Source organism: Triturus cristatus, chromosome 1_1 (assembly GCF_964204655.1).
Source record: "Triturus cristatus chromosome 1_1, aTriCri1.1, whole genome shotgun sequence".
Taxonomy (NCBI): domain Eukaryota; kingdom Metazoa; phylum Chordata; class Amphibia; order Caudata; family Salamandridae; genus Triturus; species Triturus cristatus.
Window position 1 is genome coordinate 377,273,065 of NC_140579.1, and position 21,884 is coordinate 377,294,948.

At 46.0% G+C, this 21,884-nt stretch overlaps 1 long non-coding RNA gene across 9 annotated transcripts in view; it reads right to left on the reverse strand.

Moving 5' to 3' along the window:
- Positions 1-21,884, reverse strand: part of LOC146870241 (uncharacterized) — a 279,741-nt gene that overhangs the window by 81,945 nt on the left and 175,912 nt on the right. For 6 of the 9 annotated variants that reach the window (XR_014970069.1, XR_014970070.1, XR_014970081.1 and 3 more), the window contains exon 5: positions 6,193-6,300. The exons of the other annotated variants lie outside the window; for them this stretch is intronic. This is a non-coding gene — a long non-coding RNA (uncharacterized LOC146870241). The remainder of the gene's footprint in view (positions 1-6,192; positions 6,301-21,884) is intronic. 9 annotated transcript variants of the gene reach the window in all.

Here is a 21,884-nt window from a genome sequence, read left to right on the forward strand (position 1 = left end):
ACAACACATTCCACCACGACTCTTCATAAGACTAGGAAGGCGTGGCAAGACGATGTCCCAGACTTGACTGATGATGATTGGGTGGAGGCAATAGCTAGCCCCCAGGGTGCTGCGGTGTCTTCTAGATACCATCTTATTCAATTTAAGTATGTCCATCGCGTGTATTACACGCATCTCCGTCTCTGGAGGATGGGAGTCATTACATCCCTTCAGTGCTTATGCTGTGACAGGGAAGAGGAGACATTTTTTCACACAATTTGGAGCTGCACTGCAATACAGCCCTTTTGGCGCAGAGTCTCGACCTGCTTAAAAGAGGTGCTATCCTGGGATCTTCCTCACGACCTTAGACTGTTCCTGCTCCATAGCACAGATGATATAGGGGGGAATCGATACAAACAACACTTGCTCTTCCATGCTCTCACAGTCACCAAACGTGATATCGCCAAGTTATGGAAGGGAACTTCCCCACCAACAGAAGCACAGGAAAATCTGGTCTCGATGGGCTACATATTGGGGCATAGACCTTCCTCCTCTTCCTTTGCAATCCCCTTGAAAAGCAGTTTGAAATGAAGAGGAGTCCGTGTTGAATAATTGGTAGATTTATTCTCAGATACAGAGAGCCGTCCCTTATGTTACCAGGGCAGAGATCACAACTGACAGTAAAAGAACATTGGATAACAGTAGTCTTCCAACACTCTGAATGACATAACAGAGTTCCACAAGTGACTTAATAACATGACATCACCACACTTCCCTCCTTAAATAAAACAACTTTTTCTTTAAACAATAAAAAAACAATTATTGATAATTATACAAAATCCTGTAAATGACGAGGTCTAGAACAAATCCTAGTGCTTTTCCTAACACCATCCCCTCCTGAAACATTTTGATTGCCTTTGCTAATGTTAGAAGATGGATCTTTCGCTATGCGAGAAGTGCTCCACCAGTTACCATTTGACAGTTTTACAGCATTCTTACGTACGTCTACAATTTGTTGTGACTCAAGAAATTTAGTAAACCCTTTTCTTACCGAAACTGGATTTTTGACTCTAACCCCATCTCCAATCGATAATCTATGTGGCTCTTTTTTACCTGAAGATTGACAAGATTTAGATGAAACTTCACTCGAAGTTTTCCATGCAGATTCCCATAAACATTTCATATCACAACCCTGATGGTAAGATTTGGCCATCCAAAAAGGATACACTTGGCTAGATGCTTTTCTGCCTCTCATAAGTTCAAACGGCGAGAAGTTTGTAGCAACATGAGGTGATGTGCGATACGACCACACAAGATTTTTAACAGCCTGAAAAACACAAGACCTAAATCTGAAAGCTGCTTGTACACATTCTACCACGACTCTATTAAATCTCTCTGTCTTACCATTACTCTGTGAATGATATAGAGGAGTTCTAGTATGTTTTATGCCACAGGAATTTAAGAATGTGGTCATTTCATGTGATACAAATTGCACCCTGTTGTCCGTGAAAATTTCTTCTGGACAGCCTTCTCTAGCAAAGATGTTGTTCAAACAATTAATGACACTTTTTGAGTTTGGTGCAGAGATGGGCTCAACTTCAACCCATCTAGATAGATGATCAATAATAACTAAGAAATACCTTGAAGTAGAGGGAAGAACATGAAATGGACCAAGAAAGTCCATTCCAATTTTTTGCCACGCTCTACTGGGAGGAACAACAGGAGACTCAACAGTACCCTCGAGTACTAACACTTTATCACTGGTATTACAACGTGAACAATTTTTAACCAATGTATCTATTTGAATATCCATTCTGGGCCACCAGAAATCATTCCTAACTTTCCTTTTAGTAATAGTTGACCCAAGATGACCAGAGTGTGCGGCTAAAACAATTTTCTCACAATAAATACTAGGAGGAATGAGTTTGTAAATGTAAAATGTAAATGTCAAGGTACTTATAGAGCGCACTGTCACCAGACGGCCACCTTGCGGTGTCGCCTTTTGCGGTTTCCTGGCGCTGATACTCATACCGCTGTGGAACCCCTCCTGGCTTTCCCGGTGAAGTGTCCACTCCTGGGCACCCCCAGGGTGAAGGCAGGCATCCTTAGCGCTGTTGGGGCCAGTGTGGAGGCTAAGCAAGCTATTGCCCAGAGTTGCAGCGTGGGGCCCGTGATTAGAATAGGCACCGAGGCGAGAATAGACAGGTCCGAGGAAATTGAGCCCGAGCCCCGCCGAGGCGGGAATCAAACCCTGGTCCCTGGCCAGAACTCTGCTTCAGGGTCTGTCACTCTAACCATTGAGCCACACTCCTCACCCCTAATTATCTTACCACCTTCTACTGAAAGTTCACTACTGACATTCCAGAACATTTGAAGTTCAGGTGACAAACACTTCTCTTTTGGCCATCCTTTTTTTATCAAAGATGCAACCTCTTTTAAAATCGGATCTTCATCAATTTGTATAATCCAATCTTCCTCTGCGAAGGATAAATTCTCTTGACTAATAAGAGCTACAAAACATTCCTCAACTTCACTTTCCCAATCTTGATCATCCGGGTCTGAAATAGGAAGTCTCGACAGACAGTCAGCTCTACAATTTTTACCTCCAGGAATGTATTCTACACTAAAAGTGTATTCAATGAGTTTTGTTGACAGCCGTGCTATGCATGCAGTGGTACGTTTGACATTTTTACCAGAGAGAATATCTACAAGGGGTCTATGATCAGTTTTTAGAATAAAGGATCTACCCCAAACATATTGTTTCAATTTTTCCACACTCCAAACACAGGCTAAAAGCTCCTTTTCAATCACAGAGTACTTCCGTTCAACCGGACGGAGAGTCCTGGAAGCAAAACCAACTGTATATTCCTTCCCACAAGCATACTGTGAGAGAATCGCTCCTAAACCATAATCAGAAGCATCAACAGTGATGACAGTTTGATTTCCTTCTTTAAACGCTTGCAAGGCAGGTGCTTTAACAATTTGAGTTTTGATGGCTTGAAAACCTTTTTGACATTCTTCAGACCATACATAATCCGCACCTTTCTTAAGTAGTGCTCTAAAACACTCAGTGGTCTTCGCAAAATCTTTCATAAATTTAGAGTAGAATTCACAGAGGCCTAAAAATGACATTAGTTGTTCTTTGTTCTGGGGAGAGGGAGCCTCCACTATACTTTTAATAAGGCCTGGTCTGGGTCTGATTCCTTGCTCAGAAATGACATGTCCTAAATACTCAATTTCCCTTACTTTGAAAATGCATTTACTCTTTTTCAAAGTGACACCTCTATTCGACAAAACATTGAACACTCTATCAATCACAACATCATGTTCAACTTCATTTTGCGAAAAAATAAGAATATCATCTTGAAAAACCACTACATTGGGATCACCGCTAAACATTTCTGTCATTAATCTCTGAAATATTGCTGCAGCTGAGGCGAGACCAAAAGGAAGACGACAAAATTGAAAAACACCATCAGGAGTAACAAACGCTGTCAGATGTCGGGACTGAGGATGCAATTCAACTTGATGGTAAGCAGCTTTGAGGTCAAGTTTGGTGAACCATGAAGAATTCCCTACTTTAGCGATAAGATCTTCAATATGCGGAAGAGGAAAACTATCAACCCAAATTGCTTCATTGAGACTCCTCAAGTCAACACACATCCTAAGATCCCCAGATCTCTTTTTAGCCAAAACTATGGGAGAAAGCCAAAGTGTGGACTCAACTTTCTCTATTATGCCTTGCTCGCATAAAGATTGCAAATGTTTTGAAAGATCACTTCTAATGCTTAAAGGAACATTGCGAAGTTTATGTTTGATTGGTAAAGTACCAACTTTGACTTTGATAAAATGCTGGAAATCTGTAATTTTTCCTAAACGATCCTCAAAAATCTTTTCATATTTTTTTTCCCAAGAGGTACTTAATTGAGAGTCAACAGTAGAGCTAATATTTTTAAGAAGGTTATGGTGACTTTGATTGTCAATGAAAACTGGATTAGGTAGGCCAGGTTTAATGGTAAGACCAAACTCTGCTTGATGTATGAGACCAAGGACATTGATGCCCCTTTTGGCTACATAAACTTTACCTTTGATAGTTAAATTGAAAACACTAATACTTGCACAAAAATAACCAAGAAGGTCAATTTTACTACCCTCAAAGGCTACCGTGAGTATGTCGGTAGGTAGCAGATTTTTGTTGGACCAATGCATAAGATATTTATCTTGTGACACTATGGTGATGCGAGCACCAGTGTCAACAAGAAGTTGAATGTGATTGCTGTCAATGACAACATCAACCTCTGGATCAGGAATATTTTGTGTAACACAGTTGTTTGTACAATTTTTAACAACTTCAAGATATTCCTCATTAGTGACTTCGTCACTGAGTTGACTATCAAAATCATTAAGTACACCTTCAGAATCATTGATTACACATCTTACATTGCCTCTTTTACCCCCCATGCAAACATTAGCAAAATGTCCAATTTTTTCACATTTAGTACATTGACGGTTGAGTGCGGGACAATTTTTGAAAGATGATACATGCATGGATGACCCACATCTATAACAACTTATGTTATAATTATATTGTCTGTTAGGTGTGAATGTTTTTCCAGCTCTGTTTGGTGTAAAATCTCTTCCACCTCTAAATGTAATGGGTCTTCTTGGAGCATTCCATGAAGAAGAACCATAAATTGAAGGTTTTGAGTTGATTGCTCCAGAAATGGTCGAATTCGATAAGGCAGACTCAAGTTGCTTTGCGTCGTCCATGGTCCTTTCGATACTTTTAGCGATATCTACTGCTTCATCAAGAGTGGGATCTTTACAAGTGAGTAATTTTTGTTGGACTTTTTTACAATAGCATCTAGCAACAAGTTCATCCCTTACCAACTGCGAGGTGAAATTGTCAAACTCACATTTTGCAGCAAGGACTTTCAACGCAGTAATAAAGGTGTTTAAACTTTCGTTAGGTTTTTGTGCTCTAGTGAAAAAGTTGTATCTATGAACTACTATGTTTTTCGTTTTTGCAAAGTACTTATCCAATTGAATGACTGCTGTATCAAATTCATCAGGATCTTCTCCCTCAGGTGCCTCAAAGTCAGATGATCAAAAACATTTTGACCTTCAACACCCAAATGATAGTACATTACATTTTTCTTCCTTTCCGGCCTGTATCTCTGACCATCAATAGCACCAAGATAAGCCTTAAAAGATCTAATCCATAGTTTCCATTCAAGTGGAGGTTCACCCGGTTCTTGTAAAAATGGTGCAGGAGGAGTAACACTCTGCATGTTACAAAGTGTACAAAGCCAATATGAAAAGAATGAAAGAAAAACATAAAAAAAAAAAAAACATTGCAAAATTACAACCGTTTTTGTTTTGTCTATAGATGATAATATGGTGTAGTAGTAGAGATTACCACAGGTGGCAGTATTTAATTATTTTTAAAAAATGGTGAAAGTAAATTTGAATACTATTTGACCACAATGTTTGACTGGCAAGCTGAGCGTATACACACTAGAATAGTGTTCTTAATAATACCATCCAAGGCTGTGCGCGTCAGCGCGATACAAAATAAATTCCTTTCAACAAATGAAATCAAGACGTGTTTGCTGTGCGCATCAGCGCAATGTGAAACTTGTGATCCACTTTGAATTTGACACGCTCTTGCTGTGCGTATCAGCGTACAAATAAATGAACCTGACGCTCAGTTGTTGTGCATATCACCGTGTAGAGCGATGAAATTGACGCGCATTCGCTGTGCGCATCAGCGTGAGTAAGGAGCTTCCGATGACAATCAACGTTGCGTTCCACTGTACTGCTACGTCAAGATGTTCCTTTGAAGAGCTCAGAGCGTAAGGGATTCGGAAGGAGGAGGATGACGAAGCGTTGACGAGCTGGTGAGTGCTAAGTCGCGTGGAAGCTTTCAAACAATGCGCGACAATTTACTATACTTATGCTCGTTGAGGAAAATATTACTTCCCTTTAGGCAAACCAACCATCGGACTGTATCCCATATATTGCGAGCTTTTATGCAGTGTGCACATATTAAATCAAGTCAATTAAGCAGAATTCAAAATCCAAGCAGAGATCAAAAAGGGGACAGCTCTCTGTTTTAACTCGGCATCTTTCATTCCGTTTCAAAGCCAAGCTGTCCCAAATTATAAAACACGTGCCGTGGAAACAAGATCATGAAAAAAATAACTTACTCACTGTAGGAGTTCAAGTTCAAGGAATCAGGATACGCTGTGTCTGAACACAAGGAAGTCAGAATTGGCACCTTGTAGTATAATGATGGCTTGTAGACCGAAATCCCATCCTCTGTCGCCAATGAAATGAAGAGTAGTCCGTGTTGATTAATTGGTAGATTTATTCTCAGATACAGAGAGCCGTCCCTTATGTTACCAGGGCAGAGATCACAACTGACAGTAAAAGAACATTGGATAACAGTAGTCTTCCAACACTCTGAATGACATAACAGAGTTCCACATGTGACTTAATAACATGACATCACCACACAGTTTCCATAGGATGTTCTGGGCCATGATGTCTGATATATTGTTCTCTTTCTTCGGGCACACATTTGTATCTAAACATGCTCGCCAATGGAGGTGGGTGGGAAAGTCTGTGTAAAGTTTTTGTTTTCAATTTTTTTATATATGCAAACTGTACCCAATTATATTTCCATGCTTGGTAGCTTGTCATTATCTTGTCTCAAAATGGTTTATGTCAGGTAATTTCCCAAGTGGTACTATAAAAACTCAATAAAATATGTTTTAAAAAAAAAAAAAAAAAGAAAATTGCAATTATGAAAACAGGAATAGAGGCAAGGAATAACAGCGACCCCCGCCAATGAGCTTTTGAGGGCACTCCTGATTAACTACTTTAAAGACAAGCGTAGTGGCAGCAGAGTGATCTGAGTCAGATGAGTCAAAAAGCCAGGCCTATAGAAAGTAATGAGATCTTGCAACAAGAAGGGAATTCATTTCTATAAGACTTTTTAAAGTGGCCTCTGGGTTTTACTGGCACGTGGGGGAGAGGATAAGGAATCAGTATGTTTGAGAAAGGGTGCCCACATGTGGGAAGGAGACATTTTCTGCTCACACAATGTGTCCTCTCGAATAGCAGGAACTTGCTTACAGGTATAAACAAGGTGCAGGGCCGACGATCTAGGGCTTGATGTGCTTGACTGTGTGCGGCTGTGCTTGACACGACATAAAATAGAGCCCAGGAGGGAGAGACGAGTTTCTTTAAGAATGTCCACTAGTTTTAAGATCAATGCTGCATTTTAAGTGAGGGTGTTTGTGTTGTCTGGATGTGGGAATGTGGGTGGAAGTGAGCTGTGTAACCAAAGGTTGTCTATGAATACGAACTGTTGTCATCAATAAGTTTCACTGATCTGAATAATTTACCCTTTGCGTTCTCTTTCAGGAATGACTATCCCGAGAAAATAATTCTCAGGAAAGGTGCGAATAGTGGAAGATGTGTGGCTGTCACAGTCACTAACAGATCCAGCCGAACTCTAGAAAGAAAGAGGTAATCTACTTCTGTAAACATTTTGTTAATGAAAAGCTGAATATTACATACCTATTGCACATTTGTAAGATCTGTACAGCCTCAGCCACAGTTAAACTTAAGAACAGCTACATCCTAATCTTTAACTAACTCTCTACAGACCCCACAATATCCATCTAAAAAAAGTATCTACCAAACAGTATCTCTTTACAGATATCGTTTAAACAAGGTTTCCAGCAATTAGTACATGCACATGGCTAGTATTTACACTAGGCTATCTCTCTGCACACATTAAATGCCCTAGAATAACTATCTGCAGCAGAGGTCTTCAAACTGAGGGGCTAGGGAATCCAGGATTGCTCTCAGGGGTGGCACCAGACTCCAGCCCATAGGAAAATGTATTATGCTCTTTATAGGACCTCTCAGGGAGCCAATCATGTCTGCCTACTTAAAAGGCTGCATCTTCTAGATGTATGTGCGGTCTGTGTTTCCTTGCTCCCTGATGGCGTTCAGGAAACGGCTATCTGCTGCAGTGCATGCTAGGGTGAGCTGGGCTAGAGAGTGCTGGGAATCTGCAACGTGAAATGCAGTTCTGAATTTATAGGTAGGGCAAGTATTTTCAAAAGTTGTTCTTGTTCCTTGATTCCCAAGACATCATGGAGGTTTTCCTCTTCTAGGGTACTAGGTTCTATTTCCTGTACGTTTCACTCTATAAAGGAGTCTGAACAGATGCTTTGCAATTATTCTAGCGAGTGTTCTCTTGGGTGTGTGTGCAGTCTCCACATTCTGTAGTTCCATGATGGTGCTCAGGACACTGCAGTCCGCTGTTGTGTGTCCTGAGATGAGCTTGGGTCCACGTGAATAATCCACGAGCTTGGCCTGCAGTTTGTAAGATTTTTTTCCTCAGTATTTCAAGTTTTTTTCCCTTCCAAGTTATAGGGCCTGATTTAGTTCTTTGATAGGACTCCTGCCGTCCCTCGTTGGTGGCGGTTTCAAGTACTCCATCGAGCTTTCGGAATCCTGGCCGCCGTATTTTGATGGCGAACAATCCTGCCGAATTTAGCGGGACTCAGACGGTCTTTCGTCCATAAAACCGCCAACATCTGAATACAGCAGGAGGACCGCCAAGTAGGCTGACGGGAGTCTGATGGAAAAGCGAAGGTGAGACCATTACTACCAAGATCTAAATCAGGCCCTTAGTCTGCTCTCAGGGGTTATCTAGGCTTGATAATCTTGAGTCTGCAGTCACCTCTAGGAGCAGCAAGCCCCATGTCTACAACAAAAGGACCACCAAGCCATCACCTAGAAGACCTGCTCTTGGCATCTCGGAGGGAATATATAGCATACTTAAATAAGCATTGGCAATGCTAATCGGTCTCGCCTTTGGGACCTTAGAAGTGTTTAGTCAGAGCTATTGGCTAACGCATCTGCTCAAGTTGACCAGGCACTTCCCAAAAGCGTTATAGGGGGAAGGGAACGGGATGGATGAGGTCACATCATTAACCAGTATGTCAAATGTTCATGTTCCGTTATTATCAAGGCACCTACTATATAAAAGGAAATAGAAGGAATTAGAGGGAACTGTTAAATAAAAAGGCAGTTCCTCATAAACTAGACAAATATTACAAAGAAAATACTATTATATGAGGTTGGAGAATAAACAGATTAGGAGACTGCTAGCTCACCTGTCAATATAGCATATTTACATTTCACTTCGTCCTCACTCTCTTACACTAAGGATTAATGTGCATGCTTTAGACAGCCTCGTCTACCCCTTAGTGGTGCAGGACAAAGAGGGAGGGCGACATTAGAGAATGTGTGTTAAAGTTAACAGAACCAGCATCTCCCATGTTTAGTACCCGCTCTCTTTACTTTGAAATAACCGTCCCCTTTATTACAATGTGCCACCCACCCTTTCTCAACTACCAGCACTCAAAGCGCCCATAGCTGCCAAGGTTTCAGATTGCTAAATGGGACATTTTCATAATTTCAGTGTAATTATGAGTGACATTCCAACAAATATGAGTGACACTTTCTCATGTGCAAAATCAAGCAATGAAGACGAGGGAATCATATAGATATCAGAAATTGCACCCATTTGAGTATAGCTACTGATGTTTCAGATTACATATGTGTGACCTTTTCATAGATTCAGTGGATTTATGAGAGTCATTTAACGACTAAATGTGTGGCACTTTCTTGCGACCAAAATCATACAATGAAGTCTATTGAAATAGACAAATATCAGAAATCACACTCATTTGAGCAAGAAGAAAGTCGAACCCTGCAGCAGGTGCGCTTAAAGCAATTGTTACATTTTTAAATAATCAGCACCCTCCACCCCAACCTCTGCTCCAGTTGGTGGCTGAACCATATGTAACAAAGAGATCTCTGACAAATGCAGCAACCCACTGAGTTATCCACATACAATACAGTTCAATACAATATGCTGGTACACTTTGTTTGCAGTAGGCATATTAACCCTCTGCGCTGCTTTATGGTCAGAGTGAAAAGTGCCAGTAGACAAAACTCTGACCTCTCTCTAGGGGGAACCTTAATCACCTGACTTACCTCTAACTTAGCAAGTCTCACTGCGCTGGGAAAATAAAGGCTGCTGCTCATAGTGCCACTGTCAAGCACGGATATTAAACACTTTTCACTAGTAAATCAGCAAAACTGCTAGTTGAGACAAAACTTCCACCTTAGATGGCCCTCCATTTACAACACAGACAGACAAGTTAGTGTGCCCATTTCCAAGGCTCGCGGCTATTCCGTGCTGGAGTCCCCTCTCCATTCTTGTAACACAAACTTTTTAAATGTCAGCAGTAGCAGATTAATAAATGAATCGCTGATTTACCTGAATCTCTTTACAGCTGTGAGAATGATTTACCGAGAGGAGCTGCAGGAGTGGCTCTGCCTGGCTCACTAGCCTGTCTCTTGTTCACAGTCGGTCAGTGAGCCCTGCTGCAGTGCAGCCTCAGCCTGTGCCACCTGCTCCCACTACGAGACTCACGCTGGCGTGGTGAGTCCAGGGCATAAGTTGTGCTCTGCCTGGGCTGGGCACGCACGGCAACTGCAAATGTCCAGGTTCCAGGTCAGGAGGAAGTGAGCAGGTGGTCGGTCAATCCTTAAACACCGGCTTCCTCCTTTAACTCTAGGCCTTGCAGCAGGGGATTGATTTCCTGGGTGCTTTGGGGCCCGGCTGGCAGGCAGGAAATGAAACATCCTGCCACAGAATGAGCGACGACCGGACACGGCTCCTTCGCAACAATTTGTCCATGTGGGATCTGACGTGACTCGGGGAGCTGTAACAGAAAGCAGGTTTGGCGGCGATAGTTTAGAGAGTTTATTGGTATAATTAAGTAAGCCTTCAATGCCACAAAAACAGTCCGGGTAATTGATGTGTTTCGTTAGGAAGATAGGTGCCTCGGCAGAGATAGTATTGTACGGGCACCGGCCTTCCCGTTGTTATGTTCAAGGGGAACACCCCCCTGCTCACGGAGCGGGTGGTCTAGGCTGTGACCCGGAAGAGGTCAAGTAAATAAATGGGGGCTGGACCGGATGATCCGGGTCAGTGCACCGAAGTACAACCAAGGTGTAGGTGTGTGTTTTCTCTTACCCCGATTCCGGAGCGCATGCTGCCCGCCTACCGTACTGGCTGTACTCGCCTGGTCTCCATAGCATTTAACAACTGGCGACGAGGGGGTTTTGATGAACTCCCGACCCACGAAGGCTGAATCCTCGCTGCCTGCTCCCCCGGAGCCCGTGTGTGTTCCTGAGCGCCGGAGCGCTGCCTGACCCGCTCTGGTGGCGGCTGCCACTCGGAGCGCTGATTCTCGCACGTGCGTGCGTCTCCGCGGCCTGTACCTGCCGCCTCCCTGTTTTGCTCTTCATCCAGGGCCCGCATCGGGGCCGATGTCGTCACGGTGACAAAGCACGCGCACGTGCCTGGCGCCGTGCATACAGCGCGTGTGGGAGCGCTCTCTTCGGCCGGCCTGCTGCCTGGCTGCTTCCTCGCAGGAGATTGAGTCCCGGTGGTGCTGCACGGAGGAAAGAAGGACGCCACCTACAGCCTGCTCTTCCCGGTCAGTTCCTGTGTGTGTGCCCTATGCAGCGGCCTGCTGGCTGTGGTGGAGGCATCGGTGTGTCTTAAGGGCTGCTGGGAGACGGCGGGGTGTTCCTGACTGCTGAGTTTAGCCCAGGGGGCCTATCCGATTGCCACGTGGGGCGCGCCCTCCTACGCTGACCGCCCGGACCCTGAGGCCTGGCTGCTGAGTGCCTGTAGGCCGCAATTTCACCACTGCCTGCGCCGGAGGTGAGGGGTTGGTTTTCTTGACTGCGTCCACCCCTGTAGCACATACTCTGTCGCGCCCAGGTCCGCCTGCGCCTGCTGAATCGGACCTCCCGCCTAGCCGGTGTGAGGATGACGACGGTGCCCCCGATTGAAGCGTTCATAGTGGACGGCCCGCCATCCGCCCAGGTGGCTAAGTGGAAAGAGTGGCTGGAGCGCCTGGAGAACTATTATGCCGCAGTCGGCCTCAAGCCCGAACGACATCGGCCCATGCTACTGCATCTGGGTGGTTCTGCCATTCACCGACTGGCCAAATCCGTGGTGGAAGCCGGCCCTCCCCACACCTATGCTACGCTCAAGGCAGCTCTGACCGCGCATTTTGAACCCCTAGCAAATCCAGATTACGAACGTTTTCTCCTACGACAAGCTAGGCAACAACCGGAGGAATCCGTTGACACCTTCTATGCTCGGCTGAAGGAGCTGGCAAGTACCTGTACCCTACCGGACACAGATGACGAGCTGCGGGCGCAGTTTATCCAGGGCTGTTCGTCCGTCAAGCTGAGAGAAAGGGTCCTCGAAACGCCCGGAATCTCCATGGCCGACATTCTCACCATGGGCCGATCTAAGGAGTTGTCCAAAGTGCGCGCCGCACATATGGAGACAGCCCTTCAACGTCAAGTGAAGACGGAGCCAGTGAACGCGGTGGTGGCGACCACCTCGAAGAAAGCACCTGCAAAGAAATCGGAGCACAGCAAACCACCACCCTCGTCTCGTTCCTGCTACATGTGTGGAGGACCGTACCCACACCAAGGTCCATGCCCTGCACAAGGGAAAAGGTGTTCAGCGTGTCGTCGTCTGAACCATCTAGCCAAAGTGTGCCACTCGGCGGGACGTCAGCGGCAACAAAGTCGGCAGATCAATGCGGTGGAGGCCCCTCAACAGGAGGCTGAGGAAGATGACATGGACGACGATGAGGACGAAGGCACGGTCCATGTAATTCACGCCCTGCAACCTGATGGATGTCCGAGACGGAGGGCCCCAAAGTGTAACGTCAAGATTGCAGGACATCTGACGCCGGTGCTGATTGACACAGGTGCGTCCATAAACATAATGGCCCAGTCCATGCTGAGATCCTTCCCGATACAGCCTGTCCTAAAGCCTACGTCCATACAGGTGTTTGCCTATGGCTCCGGCACACCACTCACTGTGCTAGGCGTCTTCACCACCGACATCGCACATGAGGCTAACTCCGTTCGCACAAACGTGTACGTCACCAAGAGGGGTCGCGAGACAGTCACCCGGAACATCTCCCAGTTCAAAAAGTACCAGTGTCCGGCACAACCAAGTGAGGTGGTGCCAGAGTCTGAGGATGGCGAACCGATGGGTGACGTGTTCAACGAGGAGAGTGTCTCACCTGGGTCAGCCCCCCCAATGCCCGGGGCAGCTGTGGAACATTCGCCAGGGGCAGTGGGAGCTGAAGGCAGTAGAGATGGGAGCGAAGGTCGAGGTGGACACAGATATCATCTCCGAGCCAATCCGGCGGTGTCGTCTCGACTGAAAGGTTTTGTGATGGACTGAGGAAAAGAAATGCAGTGTTTTTCTTTTTCTCTCTCTCTCTCTCTCTCTCTCTCTCTCTCTCTCTCTCTCTCTCTCTCTCTCTCTCTCTCTCTCTCTCTCTCTCTCTCTCTCTCTCTCTCTCTCCTTTTCTATACTGGAAGGTTTTCTCCAACCGGTGTTGTTGTTGGTTTTTGTTTTGCTATAATAAAGGAGGAATGTTATGTTCAAGGGGAACACCCCCCTGCTCACGGAGCGGGTGGTCTAGGCTGTGACCCGGAAGAGGTCAAGTAAATAAATGGGGGCTGGACCGGATGATCCGGGTCAGTGCACCGAAGTACAACCAAGGTGTAGGTGTGTGTTTTCTCTTACCCCGATTCCGGAGCGCATGCTGCCCGCCTACCGTACTGGCTGTACTCGCCTGGTCTCCATAGCATTTAACACCCGTAAAGTACGGGAAGTGTGTGAATCCTCAATCCGCTGCCCCTGCTTGCCCCTGGTAACAGTTATATAATGAAAGCAATACCCTGCACAGACTTTGAACTCAGTACCTGGAAGTGCTGCTCCTTTTCAAATCACGCGAGTGCACTAAAGCAGGCACAATTCATCTTACAAGAGGAGCAGTTTTAACCCGGAGATAAGGATCTGTCTGTGTCACTATATTCTAACAGTAACCGCCTGCTCACTAGTCGCGCTGCAGCGGCATGAACCTGGTGTCATTAATTATGCTGCAGTGCCTGTTGGGTGAATTTCTATTACACTGTAGCACTGCATAGCTTAAAACTGCCAGGGAGCAGTAAATTCTCCACTGTAACAGCACAGGCAGGCGGCAGCTCAGAAGGTGATCAAGACTGTCACTGCGCGTGCCAGTAAAGCAAATTTTTATTAGCATGATAGGTAATACTGCGTTTTACAGCGAAAGTGTAATGCATCTTTACACACAGGCCACCAGGGTGGTCCATGGGAACATACCAAGGCGCTGGCAACCATGGCAGGCCCCGCCCCGGGTCTCGGTATAATTGGGCATGACAGCCAGGCAGGAATATTTCACTGCAGCCAGGCAGAGCAGGGCTAAGATTGTATACATTGTAGCACTCAGCCAGCAGACAAGCGCATTAACTGTTTACTGAGCCTGGTGGCAATTCTGCGGGGAGCAGCAGGCGCATGCTAGCAGCCTGGCGTAGCAGTTTCAGCGCTGGTACAGAATAGAGTGAGACAGTGAGTGGCAATGCATTTCAGTGCGGTGATGTGGAACACCACACTGAAATGCGTTAGAGTCACACCCGATGCGTGATACTTGGCAGGCCTGAGCGCCTGACCTGTCCGCCCACAGCCACCTCACCTCTCCGCTGGTCATGAGCTCCTCCAACTGCTGCCGCCACCCTTTAAACAGCAAAGACACTAGCCCATCAGCCGGGAACACCTACGGGTCATGTGGCGAGCACCGAGTGACAGCAGTGGAAACAGAGAAAGGACGGACGGAGGTGCACCGGAGAATTTCAGGATCCGTCTGAGTGTTAGTGTTAGTGTTACCTCTGTCGGCCATTTTTTACTGTCTGCAGACGTTTGTAAAAACAATCTTTTACTAGAGAGAAGTTTTAAAAAGCTTTTTCTTTATGAAAAGCAAATGACCTTTGAAGCTAGGTTTTATTTTAAAATATGTAGAAAGAATAAACATATATACATCTACGCTTAATATACTTAAAAGACCCTCCATGCAAATGCAGAATCGAAGCATGCTACACCAGATCCACAAGTACAAAAATGTTCAAACGATGTGGTAGAACACAATGAAAATTTTGAATTTTTGCAAAACAGAGTTGAGCATTCCTTCAAGCTTTCACTATCAATAGTGTACAAATAAATGTGAAAATCATTGCCCCCATGATTGTAACAGAAACTCGTAGGGGAAATCTGGAACCTGACTCCCTGGAGGGTTTGTGTGGGCGCTGCTTGCTTCCATCCCAGTGTGTAGTCACACATATCAATCAATCAATCAAACATTTGTAGAGCCCACAACATACCCGTGAGGGTCTGAAGGTGCTGCGGGGGGGGTGCTACTGATCGAACAGCCAGGTCTTGAGTAGCCTCCTGAAGGTCAGCAGGTCTTGGGTCTGCCTTAGGCTCAGTGGGAGGGTGTTCCAGGTCTTGGCGGCGAGGTGGCAGAAGAATTTCCTGCCGGTGGTTGTTCTTCGGATGCGCGGGACAGTGGCGAGCGCGAGGTCGGCGGAGCGGATCTGGCGGTTGGGGATGTAGAAGGAAAGTCGTTTGTTGAGGTAGGCTGGGCCAGTCTTGTGGAGTGCCTTGTGTGCGTGGATGAGGAGCTTGAAGGATATCCTCTTGTTGACGGGGAGCCAGTGCAGGTTTCTCAGGTGGGGGGTGATGTGGCCGTGGCATGGTACGTCGAGGATCAGTCGTGCCGAGCATTAAGGGACAAAATTGTTGCGTCTTCTTGTATAGAATGGGCTAGCCCCAACATCCTGTGGAGACATCGCAGATTTAAGGTCGTGTTTCTGCCTGGCATGAAACCGGACTGGTGTGGATGCACCAATTTGGTAATAATTTGTATTCGTCCAAGGGTTATTAGTTTTGCCAGAATTTTGACCTCGGCGTTGAAGAGGGAAATGGGTCTGCAGGAGGAGCAGTCCTCAGCTGGCCTACCCTCCTTATGATGAATGACTACTATGGAAGCAAGCCTTTGGTCTCTGGAGAGCACTCCCTTTTCCTGACTCTCCAAGTACATTTTAAGTAATTGTGGTGCAATAAGAGTCATAGTAATCTTGTATAACTCTACCGGGGGCCCGGTCGGCCCCATTGCTTTGCCTAATGCGATATTGCGAATCCCTCGGGCAATTTCATCCTCTGTAGAATGACTTTCCATGAAGGCTCTATCTTCAGTAGGGAGGGTAGGAAGTCGTAAATCACAGAGAAAGTCGTGGGAATTTCACTTAGTCGTAGCCCCGACTGGGGAGTGTAGGTGCTCATTGTAATCTGCGAAGGCATTCGCAATATCTTGGGGATCCCGGTAACCCATCGAATCGCATTTTCCTTTTGAATCAAGCCATGATATCAACTTTCCCGCCTTGTCGCCGAGTTCATATACACAGTATTGAGGCATGCGATAATTAGCCCTGGCGGCACCAGTAGTTAGATCCCTATATTCCTGTAGTTTAAGGTCCAGCTCATGCTTAGTGTCAACTGTAGTATCAATACATAGTTGAACCTCTAGAGCTATGATGCCGCTCTTGAGTTTCTCAACCGTCACCCTAGTTTCCTTTTTATGCCCCACCGTCAGTGAGAGTACTTCACCCTTAATTACAATCTTATATGCTTCCCAGTGGATTCGAGAGGAGTCCACTGAGGTTTCGTTTTCTTTCAAATAATTTTCTGAGGCCTTCCACAGGTCTGTTCTAATGCCCAGGATAATCAGATACCATGGGTTTAGAGTGATACCTTTGCTAGTTCTCCATTTATCAACGCCATATATATTGCCCAAATGGGGGAGTGGTCAGATATCTCCCTAGCCAAATAGTGCATCTCTCAGAATCACAAGACGCGGTGGGCCAAAGTGAGTAGGAGGTCAATACGGGAGAGACGCCCATGAGCCTCCGAGTGAAATGTAAAATTCTGAGTCATGGGATAGTATGTGCGCAATACCAACCCCATTGCTGTAAAGAAGTCCATCAAATGTGTGCGGGAAGTGGTCACGTGGTGTGGGGGTTGACGGTCAAGTGAATCACGCATTGTCATATTAAAGTCACCCCCTATTATGAGTTCACCCAAGTCCAGAAGAGTGATGCTGTGTAAGGCCAGAGGGATATACACTGATAGGATATTTATCGGTTCCCCCTCCCATATTCCAGAGAGGGTTGTGTATCTACATAGGGGGTTGTAGGGGGATTGCTTCACTGTCAACGGCAATTATTTTTTTTAATAGAATGCCTACTCAAGGGCTTTGCAAGTGTTAGCCATCAGATGCATCTCCAGTAGGAGGACCACCATCAGGTGAATGCCGTTTAACATATTGTTTTGAAAAAAGGGAGTTAGGCCCAAGGGTCGAGGAATAGGCAGGGCCGTATTACTATATGAAAACAAGCATTGGCATAGCCAATAGGTCTCGCCTTTGGGACCTTATAAGTGTTTAGCCATGCAACAGTTGATGTTGTTGCACCAAGGGTATTGTGCTGGATAACTAAACACTTATAAGGTCCCAAAAGTGAGACCTATTGGCTATGCCAATGCTTGTTTTTTCTTGGAGGGCCCTTTAGCTACCATTTGCTGTCAGACTGCTCAGCTTTCTGAAATGCCCTTTAGCAATTGTATTTTTTTTTCTGTGCCTTGTGGCTCCTGCTGTCTGGGATGGGTGAAAAAAATGGTGCGGGCACCCATAGCATTATGACATGAATGTGCTCTGCGTGTGCCGTATCATGACATATATTTTCCTTTCTTTTGTCAATGATGCACAGCATCACCAAAAGCTTTTTGCTTTTTACTGATGATATACAGCATCGATAAAAAGCATTGGCAAAGCCAATGCAGTACAAATAGCTTGTTGGTGTTGTTTTTAATCTGGTCTTCTTGCTGGACAGAGGTTTACCCCAAACTTTGGAAGGGCCCAGCCAAATTATATGATGTACCTCAATGATCAGCCATTTTCCACCAGCCTACAGAGGATATGACTAATATTAAAGCTCAGATTATAGGATTCGTCAGCGGTAATGTTAAAAACTTTGGGTACCTCGGAAACTAGCAGTTTGGGATTGTAGTTATTCTTATTTTTATTTCGAATTTTTCCAAATTTGACTCCAACAGCACCTGAAAATCAGGAGAACAAAGATTAACAGGGCTGTAGTGGGTTTACTGCATTTCCGCTACTCACATGCTGGGAGCTTGGTTATCCCGCCAATGAGGTCATATCACACAGGATTGTTCCCACTTTTATCCTGTGGTGCTGTGGCTGGTATGGGTGAGGTCAACTGCCAGCTAGGCATACTGATGGTGAAGGCCGTTGGCGAAACGCAAAGTGATGGGGCCCCTCTGGAGAACATGAAGAGGGGCTCCCAAAGTCCACCATATCTCACGGATATTCACTGGACTTGGGCTGAATGGGGAGCCCTGGCCAGTTGAGTCTTTCCTTCTCCGCGGGCACTGGTGTTACACCCATGACGAAGGCACCACAGAAATTGTTCTGCAGCCAGGGCCTCTTTCGGCGCCCGGAGTTGAGTGTGTTTGCAGCGGGTTGTAGGTTGAATGCTACCTTCTTTACTTACCTGCCGAGTATTTCTGGTAATCCGGTGCTGACCCAGACTAACATCCAGGACAAAAAGGTGAGGAAAGCCCCACGGTATGCCCAACTGCTAGCTTGTTAGGTACTTGTCTACCCTGGAAGCACAGCACAAGACTGCTGCACCTTGGGCTGTTACAGGGACTTTTAGGAGGCGTTTAGAAAGTATAGTATTAAATGTCAAATGTAAGTAAGTGATAAGAGGTCACCCGCAAAGATGGGTCAGAACTTTAACTATTGTTGCTAGAGATCGGGCATCTGGTGGAGCAGGTGGAATCGCGTGTGTTTTTTAAAAAATATTTATTTTGTTGGTAGTTTATGATACTTATTATCCCATTTCTTGAAAGACTGCACCCCAGTGTCTACTCTTTGTGGGCGGAAGTCTGAGTTGACGCCTGATGGTGTTGGGCACTAGTTGGCTTCTCGCAGAACTGCTGGCTGGGCGCCCCCACCCTTCGATCCTGCTTTAAAGGGTGGTGAGGTGCTGTAGGGGTAGCCTCGGATGTCGCTGGCAGTGGAGGACAGATGGCCGAGGGCCCGGAACGGGCATTCCCCGGCCGTGTTTACGTGCCTTTCTGTGTGCATCAGTCTCGGAGAGGAGGCGCCCGGGGGTGCAGAGGCCAAGAGACCGCTTCCCAGCAGAGACACAAGGAGGGGAGGGTGAGGGGACAGGAAGTGATCAAGGGGAGGTAACGGGGGCAAGAGATACTGACACGGATGGAGATTTGCAGCTGTGACGCAAGAAGAAAGGGGGACATCGGTACCGAGGGAGAAGAAAAGTTCGATGAGGAGAGGGGCCCGGCCGGAGAGAGAGGTGGGCACACTAGCTAGCACGAGTCTGAAAATGAGAGGAAAGAGCAGGTAAGGCACTTAAACGAGGAGGAGAGAGCAAGAGTGAGGTGGAGGCTGTGAGACTAGCGGTGGAGACTGCTGTGCACGGGGTGGTCGGAGAATGCGCACTAGTGGCAGCACGAGGACATGGGGCGACGGTAGATTCTGCAGGGGACAGGCGAGACAGGCTGTGATTGGTGAGGATGAGACAGCCGTGCTGAAGAGAGTCCATCGAGGGAGAGGCGACTACTTAACTTAAAAGACGTGGGGACGACGGAAAGAGGATAGAATGTGTGTATATTTATCTTTGCACTTTATTTGTGCAGTTTTACATAGGGGATAGGAACGTGAGAGCGCTTTACGTAAGTAGAACAAGGCTGTGACATTCAAACACCGGGAACGCCAAGCTGCCAAGCGAAGAATCAAGCGGTTTTGTGGCTTTGCGGTCCACAGCTGCGCGTTTCCGAGTCCTGCCTTCGGGGCCTGTGTATGCTGTTTAATTTGGAAAGAAAACAATGCGTAGTTGTCCCCCGTGCGATTAATGGCTGATATTGATGACAGACAGGAAGCGTGGGTCTGACCCCAAAGGTAAAGGGTAAATGTTAAGTTTGGCTGATTACACAGCTAAGTAGACACAGGGTGTGCAGATTCCGTGACCTCTGACCCTTGAAGTGCGTACATAGAAATAATTTGTCCATGCTGTCCGAAGCAATTGTTTCTCTCTCCTTGATACGTGTTTAACCCCTTCCATGCTGCGCAAATTCCGCCGCTGTGCTGACGGAATCTTGCGCGGGCGTGGTCATGACGGAACGGTTCCGTCATGAGCACAGCTCAACCGTGGCTCACAACGGAACCGTTCCGTCATGAGCACCGAAGGGGTTAATAAACACTATGAGGTGGACTGTAGAACTGGGAAATCTCCCCTCAGTGGTCTGCTCTGAATTGCTGCGGCTTGAGGTTAGGTAGTGCAAAGATTGAAAAGAATAACAAAGAAACCGGAAGAAAAACAAGCGCACGATCGCGCTGCGAATTTAAACAAGCCCGGGAGTGGTGTGCGCGCGCGCAAGCGCGCTAAGAGAACATTGTAAAAAAGCACACGAGTGGTGCGCTCACGCGTGCTACGGCAAAAGTAAAAGCAGGCTGGCCAGTCCAGATGGCGCCTAATCGGGCGCTGAAAGCTAGCGGCTGCGTGCACGCTCGCGCGCGTAACCCCAAGCGCTAGGCCAGCAAAAGTGTGTGGCAGCACTTTTAACAGCCACTTACTAAATGTCTCGTAGAGCAGCGCATGCTTGCTCAGGCGAGACCTAAAAAGGGGGGTAGGCCTGTACCTCATGTTTTTTTTAAAAAGCATTAACAATTCCGCTTTATGGCCAAATACATTCTTTTTTTGTCTGTACCGGTATTTTATTTATACCTTTTACTTTTTTACTTTTTGTTTTTCATTAATTTGTTTCAACATGAAAAAGACAATTGTCCGATCATATCTACATTCTATATATAAACAATTTACAAAACATCCTGAAACCACATAGATGGTAAAACATACTATACATAATACATCACAATACACCTTTATACACAAAGAGTGAAAAAAATACAAACCATAAAGACATCCAATACATGTATCTTTTTCCACCAATTATGGAGGACAAAATAGTGATCCTGGACTTCCTTTTAGTGTCTATATCAGGTATCCTTATTTGCACAGGGAAAAACGTTTAGAATTTATTTTTTGAAGGAGAAATTAATCCTTAATTCTCAGACTGGAATATAATTTGTCATTCCTCTGTGCTTTGTTGATGTGCAGATGCATTTCGAATTCTCAGCGTTGAGTACCAGGATTCTCGTCAGGGCTTTTTAATTTTCTGTAAAGGATGTGTGACATAAAAGAAAAGTTTTTATTTTAATTTTTGGGGCACCTTCCTTTTCTCTTTTGATTTTGCTAACATTTTCTCGTTTCATAAGAGACTTGCACACCTAATTGCCTTGTCCCCCAACGCTTTTTGGACTTCGAGAAAGCTGTAGCGTTGTCTCTGAACTGTAAGCGTAGAGTCCTGAAAACATTTTATTAGCGCATTCTCATAAGTCACTGGTGTGCACTGCAGGCAGCTTGTAATATCACATTCCGGTCTCTGAAGTTAAAAATTCAGGCTATGATGGATCATGGGGTTGCCCCTGCCCGTGGGCACCCCCCGTAATCGGTGGGCCCATTCCACTGAAAAGTATTTAGACGGGCCTCGAGGCTGTAGCTCCTTGGTCACCAGATCGTCGACAAAGAGGTCTACTGCAGACCCCACTGTGCGCGCCGGAACCCCCAGTATGCGTATGTTGTTGTGTCGCACTCTACGTTCAAAGTCCTCCAGTCAGGCCTCTATTGGGGCATTAGCCTTTCATAGATCGTGGACTTGGTTTTTGAGGGTCCTAGTGTCC